At 38.5% G+C, this 27,217-nt stretch overlaps 1 pseudogene; it reads right to left on the bottom strand.

The window, feature by feature from the left end:
• Nucleotides 1-405: 405 nt before the first annotated feature.
• LOC107813857 (glycolate oxidase-like) lies at nt 406-27,217 on the bottom strand (annotated as a pseudogene).

Below are 27,217 nucleotides of genomic sequence, written 5' to 3'. Positions count from 1 at the left end.
AATTGCTTTTGGGAAAATAGTTTTAAAAAATATTATAGGAGGCTCGAATTATGATTTTGATTTCTGTCTAGACATGAGAACGGGACCCGCCTTGGATGCAACTACAATAGCTAATTGTGTCACCGTCCAAAGTATTGGTTAGTCACATTCTCGTCTTTCCTTTCTTGATATTTATCGTAATCGCCTCTTTATTTCGAGCCCGGTCTGGATGGTCAATTCGGAGGGTCGTGACCTCAATAACTTCAAAATTATTTTCACTGGTATGTAATATAGTATTTTTTCCATTGTCATGACCCCAGTTCGCCCTCCGTGAACTATCGTGACGACACCTAGTTTCTACTACTAGATAAGCCTAAAATATGTGGAAAAGAAACAATTGCGGAAAGAAAATAATTAAAAATCGAGATAACAAAATGAAACAGTGTTTAAGTTGTCGCCTGTCATATAACAGTACAAGAATCTCAACCTAACACTCCCAAAATCCGGAACCCCATGAATCACAAGCTAAGAGTTCACATAAAAAGCTCTAACTCCAGAAATATCTATCGACAAGGAAAATACAGAAGGGCTATACTAGTACTGAGAATAGAAAGGGACTCTTTGGTCTGCGGACGCGGCAAATATACCTCGAAGTCTCTATGAAAGCGCCTCGCCTCAAGTGTGATAAGACTAAGAGGAAGTACCTAGATCTGCACATGAAAAATATGCGCAGAAAGGGCATGAGTACACCACAGCGGTACTCAGTAAGTGCCAAGCCTAACCTCGGCCGGGTAGTGACGAGGAAGGTCAGGGCACTAGTAAGATTAAATAAAATATAAGGTATAACAATATAGAATGAAACAATAGAACTATAACACAGTAAGAAATAACACATAATAGAAGAACAACAACAACTATAACAGAGAGATAACAATCATGGATCTCCCAGGATACCATCCTGTAGTTCCCAAATATAAATATATAGTGGATCTCCCGGGTGCAGTCCCGTAGTCCAACTCATAATGCACGGGGATCTACCGAAAATCTGATCTGTAGTCCCAAATGTAAATATCCAATATATGAGGAATCTAACGGGTGTAGTCCCGTAGTTCCAATATAAATGTATAGGGGAATCTACCAGAATAGCAATCCGTAGTTCAAAGTAAACACGCAGGGGGATCTCCCATAATAACGTCCCGTAGTCCCAAAGTAAACACACAGCAACAACACGAAGAATAGACAATTCAATTCAAATTCCATACCAAGGTAAAACAGGTATCTTTAGCCTAGCATGCTGCAAATAATCCAAATAAGGCAGTTTGAGCAAGTAAAACAATTAAGTCAATTAGACATGCTTCCCTAAGCTAACAACAGGCTTGAATTGCAAGTAATATAAACAGGAAAAGAAACACAATTATAATTACTTAATGAAAATCGGATTTTTCAATAATTAGCACAAGTACGTACTCGTCACCTCACGTACAAGACATTTCAAATATCAATAGTACCAAATCCTAAGAGGGGTTTCCCCCATACAAGGTTAGGCAAGACACTTACCTCGAACCGCCAAAAAATTAACCCAAAACCACGTTCTTGCCACGAGTACTCGACTCCAAATGATCCAAATCTATTCAATTCAATTGCATAATGTAAATATAACTTCAAGTAACTGATTCTACAAATAAATTTTAAGCTAATACATGAAATTAGGTAAAATGACCAAAATGCCCCTCGGGACCACGTCTCGGAATCAGGTAAAATTCATATTTTTAGAATCCTCATACTCTCACGAGTCTATCCATACCAAAATTATCCAAATCCAATGTCAAATTCGCAATCAAAACTCGAAATTTAGGTCTAAGAACTTTCTCCAAATTTTCCCCAATTTCTCACCCCAAATCCGAAATTAGATGATGAATTCATGTTTAGATTAATGGGTTATAAGCAAAAAGGAGTTAAGAATCATTACCCAATTGATATCTCTGAAAATCCCTCAAAACCTCGCTCAAATCCTAGCTCCCAAGCTCTAGTTTTCACAAAAATGGCTAAACCCTCGACTTTGACATTTTATATTCTGCCCAGATAAATCCTTCTTTGCGAACGCGGAAGGACCCTCGCATTCGGGAAGCACAACTCCTCTTGGTCCAGCTTTCCTCTTTCGCAAACGTGATGCCCAAGACGCGAACGCGATGACCAACTTCTGTCCTCCTACGCGAACGCGGGACTACCTTCACGAACGCGTAGGTATAAGATCCCACAATCTCGCGAACGCGAAGCATTAATCCTTCACCAGCCCCAGCTCCTCTTCGCGAACGCGAGACCTCACTCGCGAACGCAAAGAAGGAAACCAAAATTGACTGCTGCAACTTTTTCTGCAATTCTCTAAGTTCAAAAAATGACCTGTTGAGCATCCGAAACACATCCGAGGCTCTCGGGACCTCAACCAAACATGCCAACCAATCCGAAAACATCATTCAAACTTGTTCCAATCTTCGGAACGCTCAAAACACATCAAAACACCAATTTAACATCGGATTCAAGCCTAAGAACTCTAAAAACTCTCAAATTATGCTTTTGATAAAAAAGTCTATCAAACCTCGCCCGAATGACCTGAAATTTTGCAAGCACGTCACATTAAACGCTACGGAGCTACTCAAACATCCAGAATTACATTCCGACCCCGATATCAAAATCTCCCTATCGAACCGGAAACTTCAAAAATCAACTTTCAGCATTTCAAGCCTAAATAAGCTACGGACCTCCAAAACACAGTCCGAACACGCCCCTAAGCCCGAAATCACCCAATGGAGCTAAAGGAACCAACGAAATTCCATTCCAAAGCCGTATTCACACTACTCCAACTACGGTCCAAATTCTAAAGCTTAAGCTCTCATTTAGGGACTAAGTGTCCCAAAACACTCTGAAACTCAAAACCAAACATCCCGGCAAATCAAAATAACAGAAACAAACATAGGGAAAGCAGTTAATAGGGGATCGGGGCCTAAATTCTTAAAACGACCGGCTAGGTCGTTACATCCTCGTACAGTTAAACATTCATTCGTCCTCGAACGAGCACAGAGCCATACCTGAAGTAGTGAAAAAATGAGGGTAATGGCTGCGCATATCCTGCTCGGTCTCCCAGGTTGCCTCCTCGACCGGCTGACCCCGCCACTAAACTTTCACTGATACAATATTCTTTGACCTCAGCTTTCGAACCTGCCTATCCAATATTGCAACTGGCTCCTCAACATAAGATAGATCCTTGTCCAACTGAACTGAACTAAAATCCAACACATGCAACGGATCACCGTGATACCTCCGAAACATTGAAACATGAAATACCGGATGAACTCTTGCCAAGTTGGGAGGTAAGTAAAGCTCATAAGCAACCTCCCCAACACACCGCAATATCTCAAAAGGACCAATAAATCTCGGACTCAACTTCCCTTTCTTCCCGAATCTCATAACGCCCTTCATAGGTGAAACTCAAAACAGAACCCGCTCTCCAACCATATAGGAAACATCACAAACCTTCCGATCCGCGTAACTCTTCTGTCTGGACTAGGCTGTACGGAGTCTATCCTTAATCACCTTAACCTTCTCCAAAGCATCCTAAACCAAGTTTGTGCCCAATAATCTAGCCTCACCCGGCTCTAACCAACCCACCGGAGATCTACTCTGCCTACCATATAAAGCCTCATACGGTGCCATATGAATGTTGTACTAATAGTTGTTGTTGTAGGCAAACTCCTACAATAGAAAGAATTGATCCCAAGACCCTCCAAACTCAATCACACACGCACGTAACATATCCTCAAGAATCTAGTGCACTCGGACTGTCCATTCGTCTGAGGGTGAAATGTTGTACTCAACTCTACTCAAGTACCCAACTCATGTTGTACGACCCTCTAGAACCGTGATGTGAACTGAGTACCTCTATCTGAAATGATGGAAACTGGAATACCATGCAGACGAACAATCTCCTGGATATAAATCTCTGCCAAATGCTCCAAAGAATAGGTAGTACACATAGGAATGAAGTGTGTGGACTTGGTCAGCCGATCCATAATCACCCAATGGACTCGAACTTCCTTAAAGTCCGTGGGAGTCCAACTACGAAGTCCATGGTGATCCGCTCCCACTTCCACTTCGGAATCTCTATCTACTAAAGTAACCCACCCGGTCTCTGGTGCTCATACTTCACCTGCTGATAATTAAGGCACCGAGCTACAAACCCAATTATATCTTTCTTCATCCGCCTCCACCAATAGTGCTGCCTCAAATCCTGGTACATCCTCACGGCACTCGGATGAATGGAATACCGCGAACTATGGGCCTCCTCTAGAATCAACTCCCGAAGCCCATCAACATTGGGTACACAAATCCGACATGCATCCTCAATACCCATCATCACCAATTGTCACATCTTTGGCATCACCGTACTGAACCTCGTCCTTGAGGACAAGCAAATGAGGGTCAACAAACTGACGCTCCCTGATACGATCAAATAATGAAAACCGAGAAACCATGCAAGCTAAAACCCGACTAGGCTCAGAAAGATCCAATCTCACAAACTGGCTAGCTAAGGCCTGAACATCCATCGCCATGGGCCTCTTCGCTGTTGGTAAATAAGCCAAACTCCCCAAACTCTCTGGCCGGCAACTCAAAGCATCGGCCACCACATTGGTCTTGCCCGGGTGATACAAAATAGTGATATCATAGTCTTTCAACAGATCTAACCACCTCCTCTGGTGCAAATTAAGATCCTTCTGCTTGAATAGATGTTGAAAACTCCGGTGATCAGTATAAATCTCACAAGGCACACTGTACAAATAATGATGCCAGATCTTGAAGGCGTGAACAATAGCAGTTAACTCGAGATCATGGACATGATAATTCTTATCATGTACCTTCAATTGTCTGGACGTGTAGGCAATCACCCTACGGTCCTACATCAATACCGCTCCAAGTCCATTCCTCGAGGCATCATAATAGATAGTATAAGACCCCGAACCTGTAGGCAATATCAAAACTAGGGTTGTAGTCAAAGCTGTCTTGAGCTTCTGAAAGCTCGCCACACACTCTTCCGTCCACTGGAACGGAGCACCTTTCTAGGTCAGCCTGGTCATAGGGGCTGCAATCGATGAAAACCCCTCAACAAAACGACGGTAGTAACCCGCCAAGCAAAGAAAATTGTGGATCTCTGTAGCTGAGGATGGTCTGGGCCAACTCTGCACTGCCTCCACTTTCTTCAGATCCACTTGAATAGCCTTACTCGATACCACGTGGCCTAAGAATGCCACGGAATCCAACCAAAACTCACATTTTGAGAACTTTGCATATAACTTCTTTTCCCTCAAAGTCTGAAGCACAGTCCTCAGGTGCTGCTCATGATCTTCCCGACTCCGGGAATACACCAGAATATCATCAATAAAAACAATAATGAACGAGTCAAGATATGGATGGAACACAATGTGCATCAAATGCATAAAGGTTGTTGGGGCATTGGTCAGCCCAAATGACATAACAAGGAACGCGTAATGACCATATCGAGTCCTGAAAGTAGTCTTCGAGATTTTTGGCTCCCGAATCTTCAACTGATGGTAACCTGAGCGCAAGTCAATCTTAGAAAACACTCGTGCGCCCTGAAGTTGGTCAAGCAAATCATCAATACTCAGCAAAGGATAACGGTTCTTCACTGTAACTTTGTTCAGCTGGCGATAATCAATACACATACGCATAAAACCATCATTTTTCTTCACAAACAAGACAGGAGCACCCCCAAGGTGATACACTGGGCCGAATGAAACCCTTATCAAGCAATTCCTGTAACTGATCCTTCAACTCCTTCAACTCAGGAGGGGCCATACGATACGAAGGAATAGAAATGGGCTGAGTGCCCGACAACAGATCAATGTCAAAATCAATATCTCTATCGAGCGGCATGCCCGGAAGATCAGCTGGAAACACATTAGGAAAATCCCATACTATTGGGACTGAATCAACTATAGGGGTATCAGTACTAATATCTCTCACATAAGTTAGATACGCATCACACCCCTTCTCAACCATTCGTTGAGCCTTAATGAAAGAAATAACTCTACTAGGAGTGTGATCTAAAGAACCCCTCCACTCAATATGTAGTACACCTGGCATAACCAGTGTCACGGTTTTGGCATGACAATCAAGAATAGCATAATGAGGTGACAACCAGTCCATGCCCAAGATAATATCAAAATCTACCCTGCTGAGTAACAATAAATCGGCTCTGGTCTCAAAACCACTAAGAGCAACCAAACACGACTGATAAACGCGGTCCACAATAAGAGAATCTCCTACATGAGTAGAAATATAAACAGGGGAACTCAAAGAATCCCGAGATACACCCAAATGCGGATAAAAATAAGAAGACACATAAGAATAAGTGGATCCTGGATCGAATAAAACCGATGCATCTCAATGACAAACTAGGACAATACTTGTGATGACAGAATCGGAGGCAACAACCTCGGTACGGGCAGGAAGGGCATAGTATCTGGCCTGGCCTCCCATATAGGGAGACCTCTACCTCCCTGACCTCCACCTCTAGTTGGCTGAGTAGGTGGGGTAGAAACTAGAGCTGTAACCAAAGCCTGAGAACTCTGCGGGGCACGCTGCGGTTGAGAATTCTGTGGAGGTGCACCCCTCATAAGTCTGGGGAAATCCCTCACCATATGGCGTGTGTCACCACACTCAAAACAAGCTCTAGGAGGATGTGGCGACTGTGACTGGCTCGGGCCAGGTCTACCAGACTGACCACTGAAAGCACCCCGCGCAGGAGGTGCACTAGATACTGGAGGTGCATAATAAGGCTCCTAAGGCCTAGGAGGAACTGGAATACCACTGGCTGCTGGAAGAGCTGAACGAACGGGGAAACTTATATAACCCCTACCATGACGACCCGCAGCTGGGGCACGGGCACCAGAATAATGGCCCGACTCTCGAGACTTCTTGGCCTCCCTCTCCTCTCTATCCCTAGCATGCATACCCTCAATCCTCCAAGCAATGCTCACCACATGATGATAAGAAATATCCATCTCCAACTCACGAGCCATGCTAGACGTGATGCTGGGAATAAGCCCCTCAGTAAACTGGCGAACCCTCTCGCGGACAGTAGAAACCAAGGCTGGGGCATGTCTAGCCAAGCTACTGTTACAGACAACATACTCCAAGATAGTCATAGTACCCTGGCGCAAATGCTCAAACTCTGCGCGCCATGCGTCCTTGAGGCTCTGAGGAACATACTCTCTCAGGAACATATCTAAAAATTGAGTCCAAGTCAGGGAAGCATCCTCAACTGGACTGTCTAACTCATAGGTGCGCCACCACTCATAGGCGACTCCTCGAAGCTGGAAGGTAGTGATGAAAACCCCGCTCGACCCTGATATACTCATGGTACGGAGAATATGGTAGCACTTATCTAGAAATTCCAGAGTATCATCTGATGCTAGTCCCCTGAATACAGGAGGCTTGTACTTCTTGAACCTCTCAAGCCTCAGCTGCTCATCCCTGGAAACCGCTGCCCTGTCCTCGGGCTGATCTGGGACTGCAGGTTGTACATGAATAATCTCTGAAACCTGATCAACATGCACTCGCTGCTCAGGAGTGCGGGCGGCAGGAGTCTGTGCTCCTCCCCCGGCTTGAGATATAGCTGCAGTAAGGGGAAACAACCCTGCCTGAGCCAGAGTGGTGTATATGCTCATGAACTGTGCAAGAGTCTCCTAAAGTGCTGGAGTAGTAGCAGCAGTAGGCGTAGTTCTAGCTGGAACTGCTGGTGGCTCCTCAGTGGTAGCTCTCCCGGGTGCTCTGACTGCACCGCGTGTGCGTCCTCGACCTCTATTCCGGCCCCGGCCTCTGACGGCTGCAGTAGGGGGCACGAGTGCCTGATCATCTCTAGTAGCACGTGTCATTACCATATGTGAGAGAATAAAAGAGAGAAGTTTAGAATTGTGATATCAAAAATATTGCACGACAAGGAAATAAAATGAAGTGGAATTTTCCTAACAGTTACATAGCCTCTCGTAGATAAGTAAAGACGTCTCTGTACCGATCCGCGAGACTCTAATAAACCGACTTGTGATTCATGACTCCTATGAACCTAGAGCTCTGATACCAACTTGTCATGACCCCAGTTCGCCCTCCGTGAACTATCTTGACGGCACCTAGTCTCTACGACTAGGTAAGCCTAACAAATGCGGAAAAGAAACAATTACAAAAAGAAAATAATTAAAAATCGAGATAACAAAATGAAACATTATTTAAGTTCCGCCTGGCATATAATAGTACAAGAATCTAAACCTAACACTCCCAAAATTCGGAACCCCATGAATCACAAGCTAAGAGTTTACATAAAAAGCTCTAACTCCAGAAATATCTATCGACAAGGAAAATACAGAAGGGCTATACTAGTACTGAGAATAGAAAGTGATTCTTCGGTCTGCGGACGCAACAGATATATCTCAAAGTCTTTGTGAAAGCGCCTCGCCTCAAATGTGATAAGACTGAGTGGAAGTACCTCGATTTGCACATGAAAAACATGTGCATAAAGAGCATGAGTACACCACAACGGTACTCAGTAAGTGTCAAGCCTAACCTCGGTCGGGTAGTGACAAGGAAGGTCAGGACCCTACTGAGATTAAATAAAATATAAGGTATAACAATATAGAATGAGATAGTACAACTAAGTGCAATAGTAAGAAATAACACAAAATAGAAGAACAACAGCAACTATAATAGAGATCTCAGCTCAACACAGAGATATCAAACGGGGATCTCCCAGGATACCGTCCTGTACTCCCCAAATATAAATATCCAGTGGCTCTCCCGGGTGTAGTCCCGTAGTCCAACTCATAATGCGCGGGGATCTACCAAAAATCCGATTCGTAGTCCCAAATATAAATATCCAGTATAGGGGGAATCTATCAGGTGCAGTCCCGTAGTTCCAATGTAAATGTGTAGGGGGATCTACTGGAATACCAATCCGTAGTTCCAAAGTAAACACGCAGGGGGATCTCCCAGGATACCGTCCCGTAGTCCCAAAGTAAACGCACAACAACAACACAAAGAATAGACAATTCAATTCAAATTCCATACTAAGGTAAAACAAGTATCTCTAGCCTAGCATGCTGCACATAATCCAAATAAGGCAGTTTGAGCAAGTAAAGCAATTAAGTCAATTAAACATGCTTCACTAAGCTAACAACAGACTTGAATTGCAAGTAGTATAAACAGGAAAAGAACACAATTATAATTACTTAATGAAAACCGGATTTTTCAACAATTAGCACTCATTACCTCATGTACAAGGCATTTCGCATTTCAAATATCAATAATACCAAATTCTAAGGGGGGGTTCCCCCACACAAGGTTAGGCAAGCCACTTACCTCGAACCGGCTCAAAATCAACCCTAAACCACGTTCTTGCCACGAGTACTCGACTTCAAACGGCCCAAATCTATTCAATTCAATTGCATAATGTAAATATAACTTCAAGTAACTGATTCCACAAATAAATTCTAAGCTAATACGCGAAATTAGGTAAAATAACCAAAATGCCCCTCGGTTCCACGTCTCGAAATCAGATAAAATTTACATTTTCGGAATCCTCATACTCTCACGAGTCTAACCATACCAAAATTATCCAAATTCAATGTCAAATTCCCAATCAAAACTCGAAATTTAGGTCTAAGAACTTTCTCCAAATTTTTCCCAATTTCTCACCCCAAATCCGAAATTAGATGATGTATTCATGTTTAGATTAATGAGTTATAAGCAAAAGGGAGTTAAGAATCATTACCCAATCGATATCTCTGAAAATCTCTCAAAACCTCGCTCAAATCCGAGCTCCCAAAATTTAGTTTTAAAATGGCTAAATCCTCGACTTTGAAATTTTATATTCTGTCCAGATAAATCATTCTTCGCGAACGCGGAAGGACCCTCGCGTTCGTGAAGCACAACTCCGCTTGGTCCAGCTTTCCTCTTTCGCGAACGCGATGCCCAAGACGCAAACACGATGACCAACTTCCCTCCTCATACGCGAACGCGGGACTACCTTCGCGAACGCGTAGGTATAAGATCCCACAATCTCGAAAACGCGGGAATACCTTCGCGAACGCGAAACATTAAGGTTTCACCAGCCCCGGCTCCTCTTCGCGAACGTGAGACCCCACTCGCGAACGCGAAGAAGGAAACCAGAACTGACTGCTGCCACTTTTTCTGCAATTCTCTAAGTTCCAAAAATGACCCGTTGAGCATCCGAAACACACCCGAGGCCCCCGGGACCTCAACCAAACATGTCAACCAATCCGAAAACATCTTTCAAACTTGTTCCAATCTTCGGAATGCTCAAAACACATCAAAACACCAATTTAACATCGGATTCAAGCCTAAGAACTCCAAAACTCTCAAATTACGCTTTCGATCAAAAAGTCTACCAAACCTCGCCCGAATGACCTGAAATTTTACAAGCACGTCACATTCAACACTACGGAGCTACTCCAACATCCGGAATTCCATTCCGACCCCAATATCAAAATCTCACTATCGAACCGGAAACTTCAAAAATTCAACTTTCGGCATTTCAAGCCTAAATAAGCTACGAACTTCCAAAACACAATCCGAACACGCCCCTAAGCCCGAAATCAACCAACGGAGCTAACAAAACCGACGGAATTCCATTTCAAGGCCTTCTTCACACTGCTCCGACTACGGTCCAAATTCTAAAGTTTAAGCTCTCATTTAGGGACTAAGTGTCCCAAACTCAAAACCAAACATCCCGGCGAATCAAAATAGCAGAAACAAACACGGGGAAAGCAGTTAATAGGGAATCGGGGTGTAAATTCTTAAAACGACTAGCCGGATCGTTACATCCATAATAGTAAGGTATGATAGGCGTAGTATCTGTTAATACTTGACAACAAATACCATCTCCAAATTTCAAAATACGTGTCTTTCATAAGCTGCAATTGCTAGTATTCAACATCAATTAGTCCAGGAATATAAAACGAGCAGCAAACGAAAGCAACAATGACCATGGGACTAAGAGCCTGTTTGGAAAAAATAATTCACTTTTTTTTAAATCAGCGTTTGTTCATAAAATATTTAATTTTTCACTTGAAGATGCATTTTGGAATTTTTCAAAAATTTGAAAAACTCCAAAATGTTATTTTTCAAAATTTCACTCTGATCACTCATAAAACTTCTAAAACAATCTAAAATGATATTCATGTCTAAACACAACTCTAAATTTGAAATACCATTTTCATTTGAAATTTTTTTTCACTTTTTTTTTTAAAAATTTACAATTCTTATGTCCAAACGCCCAATAAGTTCTAAACAGGCAACACAATGTAACAATTGTAGAAAGAAATTCCAACACAAATAGAAGCGATATGATGATAAAGAGCAACATTTTAACAGAATTAACCGGGTAATAGATAAGTCGTCCATCAAATAAGGTAGAATCTGAAAGTTAATACTATCTCAATTTCAATTTATGTGAACCTATTTTCTTTTTAGTCTGTGCCAAAAAGAATAACCTCTTTCCTTATTTGGAAACAATTTACCTTTATATAATAATTTATAACCACACAAAATATATATGCCTCATTTTAAACCACAAGTTCAAAAGTTTTCTCTCTTTCCTTAAAATCAGTGCTCAATCAAATGGGTTTACATAAATTAAAATGGAGGGAGTAACAACCAGAGCAACGAGGCAAAATAACATCGCCGGAGCTCAAATTTTCCGGCCAGTTTCAAAGAAGCAAAGGGAGCACAAAAATGACCGGCAAGCGAAGCACTCCGGCGGAGTCAAGATAATAAAATAACACAGAAAACCTTCAGCTAAACGGAGATCTGGTGGTCCCAGTTGTAATGCCGACTGCCAAAAAGCATGGGGGCTATCGAAATTTTATTTCCGGTTAGATCTGACACACCGGTAAAGTTTTTTGACCGGCTAAACAGAGAAGATCCGACCAGCACTTAAGATAATCCAAAAAACGCTTTGAACAATACTAACCCAAATATTAATGATAAAGTAAAAAGAAATAATAGAGAAGAGAAGGGACTGCTTGTTTACCCGTCAAAATGATACAGTTGAATTTATATATAATTTTTAGACAAATAAATTTAATTTGATTCTGAAACAATAAGATAATTGAAGAAATATATAACACTTAGCTTTTATATGAGCACAAAATGATAAAAATAAAGATTACGATAACGAACCCTCCGGGCGCAACAGTAATGAGAAGATAAAATTGTATAGAGTTTGAATAGATTTTAGTATAATTTGCCAGAAAATTCGTTTCCTTACATTGATAACAGAACTCACTATATATAGCTAACAATGTCCTAGGATGGTGTCCTTCTTTAATGTCAATTATGACGGTCATTGATGAAGATGTAACGGTGAACATAAATGACAAATTCTTTGTAACGGGTAGTACACTTAATGTCGTGCAATATTTTTTGTTAATGCCACCGAGTGGAAGGTATTTATTGCTTTTTTATGAGTCTCATTTTCTACAGTTCCAAACAAGATAGTTGCATTCGGTTTCACGTGTGATTCTTTTAAGCGGCCACCTAACACTGCATATTTACCCTATACACTACTAGAGACAGTGGCGTTGTGAGAAGTTGCCGGCCTTCGTCGGTGATTAAATCCGGCGGGCGGCAGAGGAGTGGAAAAAGGGGCAGACGAGAGAGAAGGGGCCTTGGTAGTTATCCCTCATTTGAGAGAATGATAAAAAATTAGAGTATTAGGGTTTCATACCCTATTAAAACAAAATCGGATGGTGTATGTAAAGTAGAATAGTGTGTAGGTGTTTTTATTTATTTATAGTGTATTTAAAAAATATGTGGACCCAATTTAATTGAAAATAAATGTAATTTAAAAATAAAAATATGTGGTCCACAATAAAACTATCAATTTAAAAATTATGGGCTGAGTACCGGATGCACTTTATTTTATCCGTGTATTTGTAATACTAGTGTAATTTAGTTAGCTGTTATAAAACTATTATATTATGGATGTCCATTTATTACTCCGCTATAGATATCTTCCTGAAGAAGATTATCCATTTAGTACTCTGTTGAAGTTTATCTACAGGCAGCAGATGCAGGCAGGTTGCAAGCAACTCAATGAAATAATTTGCAGCAGCTTTTTATTAAACAGACAGGTTGCGAGTAGCTCATGAAGATAGCTTACAAGCATCTCAAGAAAGGACTTGCAGATGCTTCCTGAAAAGTCTCGCAGCTGCTTTCTAAAAAGCCTCGCAACTGTTTCTTAAAAAGCCTCGCAGCTACTTCATTTCGTCTATAAATAGAAGAGTTTTTAGTTCATTATGTACATCAGTTTGAAAGTTGAATAATATATCAGTTTTTCTATATACTTGTCTTTGGTTTATTTACTTTACAATCGTTATTTTATAACACGTTATCAGCACGAGACTCTTCCATCTCGAGCAAATACTTTGAAAGTATCAGAGGTACGAACTTTCTTTTTCTAAATAATGTCAAATCTTTCTAAACTTGAATTTGTAACCCTGGATATATCGGGAAAAAGCTACATGTCTTGAGTGCTTGATGATGAAATTCATCTTGATGTGATGGGTTTGGCAGATACCATCAAGGACAGAAATCAAGCATCAAACCAAGATTGTGCCAAAGCAATGATATTCTTGTGCCATCACTTTGATGAAGGCTTGAAAATGGAATATCTCACTGTTAAAGATCTAGTTATACTGTGGAATAATTTGAAAGATAGATATGACCACCTGAGGATGGTCGTTCTTCCATAGGCACGTTATGACTAGACTCATTTAAGGCTACAAGAGTTTAAATCTATCAGTGAGTATAATTCTGCTATGTTCATAATTATTTCCCAATTGAAATTATGTGGTGATAATATTACTGATCATGATATGTTGGAGAAAACTTTCACCACTTTTTATGCCTCGAATATGCTCCTGCAGCAGCAATATCGAGAGATGGGATTCAAAAAATATTCTGAACTTATCTCACATCTTCTTGTAGCCGAGAAACATAATGGGCTATTAATGAAAAAACATGAAAGTCGATCTACTGTTCTTGTACATTCCCTGAAGTGAATGACATGAACTTCCACCAAGCTAAGCGTGGAAGAGGTCGTGACCCCAGTCATGGTCATGGCCGTGGTTGGGAAGAAACTCTAATCATGGTAATTTTAATGCACCAAAGAACCCTCCTAATCACCAGCAGTGGAAAAGGAAGGAACAAAAGCATGAAGCGATGCAAGCAACAAATGCAAAAAATGGATGCTATAGATGTGGAGGAAAATGGCACTGGTCACGTACCTGTCGTACGCCAAAGCACCTGGTTGAACTTTATCAAGCCTCCCTAAAAAAGACAGAGAAAAATGCTAAAGCAAATTTTATTTCTGAAGATAATTTAGACTTCATGCATTTAGATGTAGCTGATTACTTTGCACTCCCAGAAGGAAAAATAAGTCATGTAATCGGTGATGAATCTGTAAAAATATAAATATTTTAATTTTTGTTGTTTGTAGTAGATAGTATGGTTATGTAATTATTGTACATAAATAAAAGTTATGCTTTGATAATGATGTTTATTATAATATATTTTGTTTATGTCATTTTGAAGAATATGGATAATCCTCAAATTATGTTTGGATCAAAGACCAATCACGAAGATATTTGTGTAATTGATAATGGAACAACTCATGCCATATTTAATGATCAGCAATACTTTTCTTATTTGCATAGGGAAAAAGTAAATGTTTCTACAATTTCTGGTAATATAAGTTTAATTGAAGGCTCCGGAAGAGCTACTGTATTTCTGTCTAAAGGAACAAAACTTATTATTGACAATGCATTATCCTCTTTCAAGTCCCGAAGAAACTTGTTGAGTTTTATAGATATCCGTCGAAATGGGTATCATATTGAGACAATAGATGAAATAAATGTGGAATATCTGTGTACTACAAAGAATATTTCGGGCCAGAGGTGCATTGTAGAAAAGTTACCAACTTTATCTTCTGGCTTATACTATTCAAAGATTAGTACAATTGAAGCACACTCTATCGTAAACCAGAAGTTTTTTGATTCATATATTTTTGTGCTTTGGCATGGCCGCTTGGGCTATCCTGGATCAATAATAATGAGATGAATTATTAAAAATTCGAGTGGGCGTCTACTAAAGAACCTGAAGATTCTTACAAATGATGAATTTTCATGTGATGCTTGTTATCAAGGAAAAATGATCACTAGACCATCATCAACGAAGGTTAGCATGGAATCCTCTGCCTTTTTAGAGAGTGTACATGGGGATATATGTGGACCTATTCACCTACCAAGTGCATTGTTTAGATATTTTATGGTCCTAATAGATGCATCTTCAAGATCGTCTCATGTGTGTCTACTATCATCTCGCAACCTGACGTTTGCAAAGCTATTAGCCCAAATAATTCGATTAAGGGAACAATTCCCAGATTATCCTGTAAAGGCTATTCACCTTGATAATACTGGAGAATTCTCATCTCAAGCTTTTGATGATTATTGTCTATCAATTAGGATAAAAGTTGAACATCCTATAGCTTATGTTCGTACTCAAAATGGCCTTGCAGAGCCATTTATTAAACGCCTGCAATTGATAGCAAGACCACTACTTATGAAAATAAAATTGCCCACTACTGTTTGGGGCCATGCTATTTTTCATGAAGCATCACTTATTCGTCTCAGACCGACATATTATAATAAATATTCTCTGTCATAATTAGTTTTTGGTCATGAACCAAATATTGCTCATCTACGAATTTTTGGATGTGTTGTATATGTGCAGTAGCACCACTACAGCGCAGTAAGATGGGCCCTCAGAGAAGGTTAGGAATATATGTTGGGTTTGAATCACCCTCTATTATTCGCTATCTTGAACCATTGACGGGAAATTTATTTACTGCTCAATTTGTAGATTATCGATTTGATAAAACAAATTTTTCACAATTAGGGGGAGAGAAAAAAGAAATCAAAAGAGAAATTGTGTGAAAAGTTTCATCATTATCTCATTTTGATCCACGTACCCATATATGTAATCAGGAGGTCCAGAAGATCATCCATTTACAGAATATAGCAAATCAAATGCCAGCGCGTTTACTGATTTGAAAAGGATAACTAAGTCACATATCCCTGCAGAGAATATGCATATCCGAATTGATGTCCCAACAGGATGATAGCTAGTGAACCTAAAGCACGCCTGAAGCTTGGTAGACCTTTGGGTTCTAAGGATCGAAATCCTAGAAAAAAAATCGACAAATGATCAAAATGATATTATGAAGGGATCTCCTGAAGAGACCTAAGATTTGATTAGTTCTAAGATTCCTGAAGAAATCAATGAACTCGAGACTCAAATGAGCGAGGAACTTTTAATAAGTTCTACTGATGATAGGATTAATTTAAATCGATCTAAAATAGTGGTGGATAATATTTTTGCATATAATGTTGCACTAAATATTATGCAAGATAGTGAGGATTTTAAGCCCAGATCTGTCGAAGAATGTCGACAAAGATCTGATTGGACAAAATGGCAAGAGACAATTCAATCAGAACTGAACTCACTTCATAAAAGAGAGGTCTTTGGACTAGTAGTCCAAACATCTGCTAGTATAAAACCAGTTGTCCATAAATGGGTTTTTGTGCGGAAAAGGAATGATCAAAATGATATTGAAAGATACAAAGCTCGCCTTATCGCACAAGGATTCTTACAACGACCTGGAGTCGATTTGGATGAAACATATTCACCTGTTATGGATACCATAACATTTCGATATCATCATCTTAACCCTATATGAAAGGCTTGAAATACATCTAATAGATGTAGTTACAGCTTATCGGTACAGTTCACTTGATAATAAAATTTATATGAAAATCCCTGAAGGATTTAAAATGCCTGAGGCAAATTCAAAATCTTGAGAAATATATTCAATCAGATTACAAAGATCTTTGTAGGTTTAAAGCAATCTGGGCGCATGTGGTATAATCGCCTTAGTGAATATTTGCTGAAAGAAGGTTACATAAATGATGTTATTTGTCCATATATTTTTATAAAGAAAATGGCATCAGAATTTGTTATACTTGCTATTTATGTTGATGACATAAATCTTGTTGGAACTCCAAAAGAGCTCCAAAAGGCAATTGACTATCTTAAGAAAGAATTTGACATGAAAGATCTTGGAAAGATAAACTTTGTCTCGGTATGCAAATTGAACATTTAGCAGACGAGATCTTTATCCATCAATCTGCCTATACAGAAAGGGTCTTAAAACGTTTTTACATGGACAAAGTGCACTCATTGAGTACACCAATGATTGTTCGAGAAGTGAATAAGGACCAGTTCCGACCTCCAGAAGAGGATGATGAACTCTTTAGTCCTGAAACACCATATCTCAATGCAGTTGGTGCACTTACGTATCTTGGTAATGCTACAAGGCCTGACATAGCATTTTCTGTTAATTTACTAGCAAGATATAGCTCTTCTCCTACACAGAGATATTGGAATGAGATTAAGCATATATTGCGATATTTAAAGGGAACTCTTGATATGTGTTTGTTGTATGCTAACAAAGATAGTGCAGATCTTGTTGTGCAGATACAAATTATTTATCTGATCCCCATAAAGCTCAATCTTAAACCGGGTACGTGTTTACATGTGGAGGTACTATCATATCATGGCGCTCCACAAAGTAATCTATTATTGCCACTTCTTCAAATCATGTTGAGATAATAGTTATTCATGAAGCAAGTAGGGAATGCGTATGGTTGAGATCGGTGATTCATTTCATTCAAGAAAAATGTGGTTTGGAATGTGATAAAAGATCCACAATTTTATATGAGGACAATGTTGCATGCATAGCCCAATCGAAGGGAGGATTTATAAAATGAGACAGAACGAAGCACATTTCACCAAAATTATTCTACACACACGATCTTCATAAAAATGTGACATTAATGTGCAACAAATCCGTTCAAGTTGACATTTCGATAGATTTGTTCACTAAATCTTTGCCAACTTCAACTTTTGAGAAGATGGTATATAAGATTGGAATGCGGAGACTCAAATATTTGAAATAAGATTTTCATCAGGGGGAGTGAAATACGCGCTCTACTCTTTTTTCCTTGCTAAGGTTTTTCCCATGGGGTTTTTCTTGTAAGGTTTTTAATGAGGCAACTAGAAATACATATTAATAAATATGTGTACTCTTTTTCCTTCACTAGATTTTTTCCCACTGGATTTTTCCTAGTAAGGTTTTAACGAGACACATTATCTTTTAATGAACATCCAAGGGGGAGTGTTATGAAACTATTATATTGTGGATGTCCATTTTACTCTGTTATAGTTAATCTTTCTGAAGAAGATTATCCATTTCGTACTCTGTTGAAATTTAGCTATAAGCAGCTGATGCAGGCAGGTTGCAAGCAACTCAATGAAATGATTTGCAGCAGCTTCTTATTAAACAGGCAGGTTGCGAGCAGCTCATGCAGACAACTTACAAGCAGCTCAAAAAAAGCCTTACAGTTGCTTCCTGAAAAGCCTCGTAGCTGCTTCCTGAAAAGCCTCGCAGCTGCTTTCTTTCTTCTATAAATAAATGAGTTTTTAGTTCATTATGTACATCCGTTTAAAATTAAATAATATATCAGTTTCTTTTTATACTTTCTTTGATTTATTTACTTTATGGTCGTTATTTTATGACATTAGCTTACTAGTTAAGCTTTTAGGGAAAGACAAAAATGATCGTTTACACTTTGGTTAAAGGATTTACCCATTGGGTATAAGGATGTCATGTCACCATCACATGTCACATCAACTGTCTAGTCACATCATATGATTTGACCCGTATTTTTTGAATTAAATTTTGTTCATGTAATTAATAGACTCTGTTACGAATTAGAAAATATTTATTTAATTAAAAAATCTCGTAGTATTTATTTAAAATGTCAACAACTACAATAATATTGTAGTAATTATTATTTTATTATTTTAAAAGGATAATAAATTGATATAATACCCTAATATTTCAAGAATAAGACAATTATCAATAAATTATTTGAAATTTAGAAAAAATGCACAAAATGGTAGCATTTAACTAATTGCAAAAAATGATAAAAAATTCTATATTTTGTGAAAATAAAAATAATTATCAATAAATTGTTTTAAAGTTAAAAATGTTCAAAAATGCTATATTTTACTATTTAATGACTAGGAAGTCTGCATAAGTTATTTTCAAAATTGAGTGTCAACACTATGCGATTCATTATTTACATTCATGCATGGTATATTAAAAACTTGCTAGGGATATGATGGGGAGATGGCGGGACAGATGACTTTACTGGACTTTTAGCTTACCACTCACTATTCTGTGCAAATCCATCTTCTAGTACTGCTTCTGAACCTGTTTGATCTGGTCAAGGCATTCATGAGTTTCAGCTAAGGTGAGCCAACTACTTTATTGATGGTGGCATTATTGTGTTCATTTTCCTTTATGTATTTTGGGCTACGCCTAGATGCTCCATGACATTGTGTTTGTACGATATTGATTGTACCGCTCTTTCATTTGACTTCGCTACTTTGATCATGTGTTATATATGAAATTTGCTTTGTGTTGATCATGTTATCTGATTCACTTGGTGAGGGTAAGTGCTCATCCGGTTTGCTTGGCGGACGTAGGTGCTCTCTAGGTGCCAATCACAGACTTTTAAAATTGGGTTGTAACACCATTTTTCCTCATTATCCAACACCACCACCACCGCCGGGGGCGGATGTAGTATGGTAATGACGGATTCAATCGAACCCATAATATTCGACGTAGAGTAAAAGTTTATATGTAAAATTTGGTAAACTTGTAAAAAAAAGTAGATATGAACCCATAACTTTAAAAATATAATGGGTTCAATATTAAAACCTTAAAAGTTGAACCCATAGAATTTAAATCTTGAATCCGCTCTAACTATCGCCAGCAAAGCAAACATCTGTTAGTTTATCTGCATGCATTATATCCTATTTGAACTAACAACGTAAAAGAAAATAAATAGTTTATCTGCATGCATTATATCCTATTTGAACTAACAACGTAAAAGAAAATAAATGACAAATGTTGTAATTCTTGCTGTCATAAATTCATTTATGGTTTGCTTCACCTTTTAATGCCCCCAAATCCAGATCCAATAATTTGCATAATGTGATTTCCCTTCAAGGTCAATTGTAGCAACTTTTTCACTTAGGCGATACTGAAGAGTTATATCTTTATGTAAGATCTAGCCGGCCGTTTTGAGTATCTTAGCCCATTTTCCCTATTTGATGCTTTATATATGTGTATTTGTTGTTATGTAACTTGTGGGGATGATTGGTCTAGTTTCGGGAGAGTTTTGGATTGAATTGGGACACTTAGTCCCAAAGTTGGAGACATAAATTGTAAGAACTGATCGGAGCTTGACTTTTGTGTAGACTACCCCGGAATGGTATTTTGATTGTTCCAAAAGATTTGTATGGTGATTTGAACTTAGGCGTATGTTCGAATTTGGATTTGGAGGTTCCTATGTTGATTTGGTTCTATTTGGTGAAAGTTGAAAACTTGAAGGTTTGGAAGGTTCATAGGTTTGACCGGGAGTTGACTTTGATGATATTGGGTTCAGATTGTGGTTCCGTGAATTGAATAGGTCCGTTGTATCATTTAAAACATGTACGCAAACTTTCATGTCATTCTGAGTTGTTTAGGCATGTTCGGCATAAGTTTTGAATTTTGAAATTTGGATTAGTTTCTTAGGCTTGATTTGAGATGCAATTCGTGATTTTGATGTTGTTTGGTGTGATTTGAGGCCTCGAGTAGGTTCGAGTTTATATTTTGGGATTGGTTTGTACGATTGGATGGGGTGCCGAGAACCTCTAGTGTGTTTCAAATGGGTTTCATCCTTTGTTTTGGAACTACTGGTTTTCTGATGTTCTGGTGTTCTTCACGATCGTGGATGGTATGTCGTGATCGCAGAGTGTTTCGGTGGTAGGTGATGGTTGCTCTTTGCATTAGCGAGGGGTTGGTCGCGTTCCCGGAGCATGTGGGGGTAGTAGCCTTCGCGTTCGCGACCTGGACATCACGTTCACGTAGAGGAAGGCCGGTTGGGGGGATGTCATGTATTTGGTCTTCACGTTTGTCTGCATGCTACTGCGTTCACGTGCATGCTATTGCGTTCGTATGTGCCCAGTAGGTTTGGTCATAACGTTCGTGTGGATGGTCTCACGTTCGTGGAGAAGGGGCAACAGCTGGGCATGGGATTGGTCTTTGCGATCGCGACGTAGGTCCCACGATCGCGAAGTGTATAACTGGGCAGAATCACTTAAGTACTCTATTTCGAGAGTTTTGGTTATTTATCACATTTTGAGATCTAGAGCTCGATTTTGGACGATTTTGGAGCAGATTTTCACGATTTGGATTATGGTAAATATTTATGCTCGGGGTCCTGTTTAGGTTATTTTATAAAATAAATCCGTTGCTAAGCTTCATGTTAACATACTTCTTTTGTTGTACTCCTTTTGTGAGCTATTTGAATCATGTTAGAGATTATTTGTTAGTTGATCTTTTGGTCAAGCATATTAGTTGCTATTCGTGTGGCGTAGTAGCCTGACTTGAACTGTGGTAGCACATTTCACATATGCCTACACTTTATCATGTCATTTATATCAGGTCATAAGTATGTAAATTGATTTTTATTGTTCATTTGTATATGCTTTATGTGTAATATGGACTCAGTTGATAGCACTTGAGTGGTCCATGCGGATCTGAGTTGTCTTAGTATGTGAGCTTTCACTGCGATAGTTATATCTGCATGTGAGTTGTCCGTGCAGCGTGTGGATAAGGATCCATCTCCCTAGGTCCACCCTCTCTTGTTTCTATCTTGATGGGGTACACGCGGTATGAGGAAAATTGGCCAGTGTGTGTTGTGGTTATTGCATTTCTTCTTTACTTGCAATTTCCTTGGATGTATATATGTTTAGTCGCATATCTTCTCTATATGCTAGATCAGGAATGTATACATACCTTGTTTGCATATCTTCTCTATATTCTGGATTGATTAACTGAGACAAAGCATGTTATGTTATCTTGTGCATCAAGGAGGCTTTATTTGAGATTCATGACTTGTTGATATTATTGTTGTATACATGTGAAATTCATGAACTGTACAGGTTATTAACGAGTATCATTATGAATTCTTGCATCTATTACCTCACGGAGGTTAGTTATGATACTTGCTGAGTACGTGGGGTCGGTTATATTCATACTACACTCTGAATTTAATTGTGCAGATCCAGGTGTTGGACCGAGCCGAGGTTAGTTGTGTTTTGTTGTTGTGATCATTTTGAGAGACGCGGAAGAGCTGCATCTCGACCGCAGTCTTGGCGTCTCTATTCATTTCTGTACTATTGTTTTCATTCAGACTGTACTTCACTTAGTATTCCAGACTTGTACTTCCGTTTTAGAGTTCATGATTCTGTATTTACCAGTTCTGTGGGATTTGTTATGTATTGACACAATTATTTTATGTTATTGGCTTTAGAATTGTATTATTCTCGTTATTCCTATTATCTCGTTCCGCTCTTATTATGTTTGGCTTGTCTAGCAAGTGAGCTAGGCGAAATCACGACTGGTTGGTGATTTTGGATCGTGACACTTCACTGATACTCTCTTATGTTAGAATCACAGAGCTATCATATTCGTGTGAAAAAACCTGTTTGCTTATGCTATTTGTTGCTTGAATTTGAACTTGAACAAGCTTAGATTGTAGCTGTACTTGAACCGAAACCATTGTAACATAAGTTTTAAAAACCAAACTGTCATTCACCTAGTGATGAAAAAAATAGGAGAATGACCAATAATACGCATAAAAGAGAACTAAGAAACTAAAAGGAAATGAAAGACTCACCTCTTGGAAAAATAAAATTAGTAAGCATATTCATCAGCTTGTAAGCTATTTGAATGGTTTGCCTAACGTGTCCAAGTCGGCGTTATAGTCTTAATTATTATGACTCAATTGGATCAAGGAGGCTTAAAGAAAAGATACTTCAAATTCTAAAGGATGCCAACTGTTCAACACATCTTTTAGAGATTAGTTAGGACTTGGGAGTAATTCGAACCGACACCATTTTTTATGCATCAGTTTTTTTTGATTGTTTATAAAGTAAGGTATTTGAATAATTTAGAAGGATATTTTAGTAATTTAACTTTTAAGTTAAGGACTTCATGCTTTTAATATAATATATATATATATATATATATATATTAGTAGCTGAAGTGATGGTTCAACTTACAAATACAGCAGATGCACCAAGTGCCAATGCTTTGAAGACATCAGTCCCACGCCGAACTCCACCATCCAGAAAAACAAGGATTCTGCCTTGCACTGCTTTGACAACCTGCACGATTTTCGTTTTAGTCCACAGTTTATCAACAAATTTACCAAGTGAATATCAGCGAGGCATCAATGCCGCGCCAAGGAGTTGAGACAGCGAGGCATACACCTCAATGGCTATTATTTTCAATTTTGAAAGGTGCAGTATAAACAATAAATATAGCTGGAAACTAATGTACAAATTGTTAATGAAACGTCAAGTATGAATATATACTAGCGATTATCAGTTGGAAATTAGAAACTTTAATATAAAAAATAAATCACTGAAATATGAAATAGAGGTTTAAAACTACATGACAACAGACTTTTGAACTTAATTGACATGGTTTTACTTTATGTGTGTTACTTAATAACAGCTTTTGTAATTCTTTCTACCACATACTTTTTGTTTGTGTCTAGTTATAAGCCTTTCTTCACTCAAATGAACGCTTTTAAATGGACTTGAAATCCAGGCTGACCTTATCGTTTCTTTCTTCCGCCTTAAACACTCAGCATAGCTGCGTCGATGAGAAAGTCCTACATATGCTCATCTAGATAAAAGGAGAAGGGATAGCAAATTAACCTCTTCCAAGGCCGTTATAGTTGCCGGAGCATAATCAAGCTGTCGAGCCCCATGATTTGACACAATAATTCCTGCTGCTCCAGCTTGTACAGATAACCTTGCTATGCTTATCAAAACAGGAAAATAGTACATATGATTCACGATTGTTTCAAGATAGAATTTAAAGACAAATGATGGCATTCACATGTTATGTTCTGGCATACCGTCTTCTGCAGTTAATACACCCTTCAGTAGAATTGGCAAGCCGGTTATTGTCTGGAGCCATTTCACATCCTGGGCATTTTCCTTGAAGAGATTTTCAGATCAGTGATAGTTTCAGCCTCCTTCAATTGTAAAGTTAAGTAGAAATTACCTTCCAGTTAAGAGATCGATCAAATTGGCCGGCTATATCTGAGGCAAGTCCAGAGTCATTAGTCTACAGGGTCACCCACAAAGTGCATAATAAGCAAAAACGCCACAAACGGACATATTAGGTCTTGTATATAGACGTCTACATGTAAAATTATTCACCCTATCTATTTTTCCAAGATCCAGTCCTTCAAAGTTCTCCAGTGCCAAGTGAGGTGGCAAAACAAATCTGTAAGAGACAAGAACTGAACCAGCTTAGGATGAGGAACCAAATCACATAGTCGAGTGTTTCAATATGCAAACTTCCCGAAAGAAAAGTAGAAGAACAAATTACCTGTTCTTGATATCAGCTTCTCTTCGGCCAAGCTTTGGAGTATCAACTGTGAGAACAATTGCCTTGAATCCAGCTCTTTCTGCCCTTCTCACAAGTTGCAGAGCAACACTCCTGTCTTTGTACACCTAAACAATTTAATTGTCAAGAATGAATCCAAGAGGTACTCGAGATGGAGCGAGTAGCATAGTAGTGTGATGGTTAGGTTAAAAAAAAAGACACATAATTATCTTTAAAGACAATTACATATAATAATTTGATCAATGTTTAATGAAAAGCTAATGTAAACAATTAACAAGCGCAACTCACATAGAGCTGGAAAAAGCGAATGCCAGGTCCTGTTGAAGCAACCTCTTCTAAAGTGGAAGTAGCCAATGAGGATAATGTCTAAAATTACCAAATGAATTTCCGTCAGAGCATGGTTATACAGGTTATTAGTAAAATAGAAGGCACGAGAATTGCAATAAAACAATATTAAGATGAATAGGTTTAGCCAATATTTATTATTTATTCTTTTTAGAAACAAAACAGAATGTATAGAGAAAATGCAAACCATGATTGTGCCAGCAGCTGATGCTGCTCGTGCTGTCACATATTCTCCTGTATCAAAGTAAAAGTAGGACATTGAAATAAGTATTCATAGTCAGAACCAGATAGATGGTTACTTGAGAAACTAATAAAGCTTCGTAACAAATGCAATTCTGCCGAGATCTCAGTAAGGGAAAAATGCACAAGGATACGAGGAATTGGTGCAAGATACCTTCAGGATGATACATTTTCTGCATTGCAATTGGTGCAACCATGAGGGGCATTGAAATCTTGAACCCCAAAACATTTGTGGTTATATCAATGTTGCTTACATCTACAAGGATACGAGGCCTGAACGCTGAACCTGTTCCAACGAAACACCAATTTTCATTGTAATTGACAAAAACAAGTTATTTTAGCAGTAAATTTTCTCGCTACAAGTGGGAAAAAACGAAGTTTAAGTGGGAAGGCATTGGCATTTGAGATGGAGAAAGAAAAAGGATTCAACAGTATCACCGTGCCTAATAGAAAATACTTACATTATTCTAGAAAATGCATTTCGATTCTCTTGGGGTGTCCACTGGTCCTCTGCTCCGGAGGCATAAAAGTCATATACCATCTTCGGTAATTTCTGCTTTGCAAGGTCCTCGTACTCCATAATATTGGTGATATGAACCATCTCAATTTTGTTCACTGTATGCAAAATCACTATTACACTCAGAAAAAATCAATTACATTTAGCATACAAGAACATTTAGCAAAACTCATTATACTCTAACATATCAAAAAGGAAAGAAGAAAAATGAAAAGTAGTACATAGTACTCCCTCCGTTCCATTTTATGTTAACCTATTTACTTTTTGGTGCGTTCCAAAAAAAATGACCCTTTTCTAAATTTGGAAACAATTTAGTTTAAACTTCCTATTCTACCCTTATTGATAAGCTTTTATAACCACACAAATACTCTAGACCCCTTTTTCACTTGTTTAGGACTGACTACAAATTTTAGAAGTCTTCATTTTTTCTTAAACTCCGTGCCCAATCAAACAGATTCACATAAATTGGAACGGAGGGAGCAGTAAACAAGAAGAAAAAATCACCTTGTGGCATATAATGATTGGTATGTATATACAACCAATGAACACAACCTTCACGTAAAAGATGAATCTTACTAGAAAACACTGAATAGGAGATAATCACAAGAATCTCATCTAAAGGGACAGTTCAGTACAGAAATTCAGTGACTAAGGGACAGTGGTGGATGAAGCTTTTTATACCGAAGGTAAATATATACATGAAAAAATTATAAAAGCCTAATAAATATTCTCCCTATTTCATTTTTATATAAACTTGTTTGGCTGACCACGAAATTTAAGATAGGAAAAAAAAACTTTTGGAGCTAATTGTCTTAAACATGCTAGGACAGTTGTGTAGCTATAAAAATATTAGTTTAAAATTAAATTATTTTCGAAAAATAAAAGAAATAAAGTCAAATAAATTGGAGGCAAGGGAGTATTAGGTCTAATCAAGAACTTTAAAACGTTAAAATCATCAAAATGAAATATTGAATCCGCAATTAATCTAGTGCAAAAGCTAGATGACAACAACAACAACATACACACTATTATCTCACACTGTGGAGTCTGGGGAAGGTAGTGTATACGCAGACCTTATTCTACCGTGTTAGGATAGAGTGACTGTTTTCAATAGACCCTTGGCTCAGGAAAGCATAAGCACCACATTAATGAAAATATAGATAGGAAGGGACAGTACCAAAAAACCATATAAAAGTAGAATAAAAACAACAAAATAGTAAGATGATCAACAATGAAATTAAGATAAAACAACGGTTAGTCATAAAAGTTTACTACCAATAAAAAGCGAGACTGTGTACCAAAAAAGCCAGACAAAGAAGAATAATAGAGAAGGAATAACAAGAATAGACCAGGGTGGCTGTAAACTATAGTTTGCTGGTCACACCAAG

The sequence above is a fragment of the Nicotiana tabacum genome, chromosome 3, assembly GCF_000715075.1.
Source record: "Nicotiana tabacum cultivar K326 chromosome 3, ASM71507v2, whole genome shotgun sequence".
Taxonomy (NCBI): Eukaryota; Viridiplantae; Streptophyta; class Magnoliopsida; order Solanales; family Solanaceae; genus Nicotiana; species Nicotiana tabacum.
The sequence above is the reverse complement of the archived record's forward strand: the minus strand, read 5'-3'. Positions and strand labels throughout refer to the sequence as shown.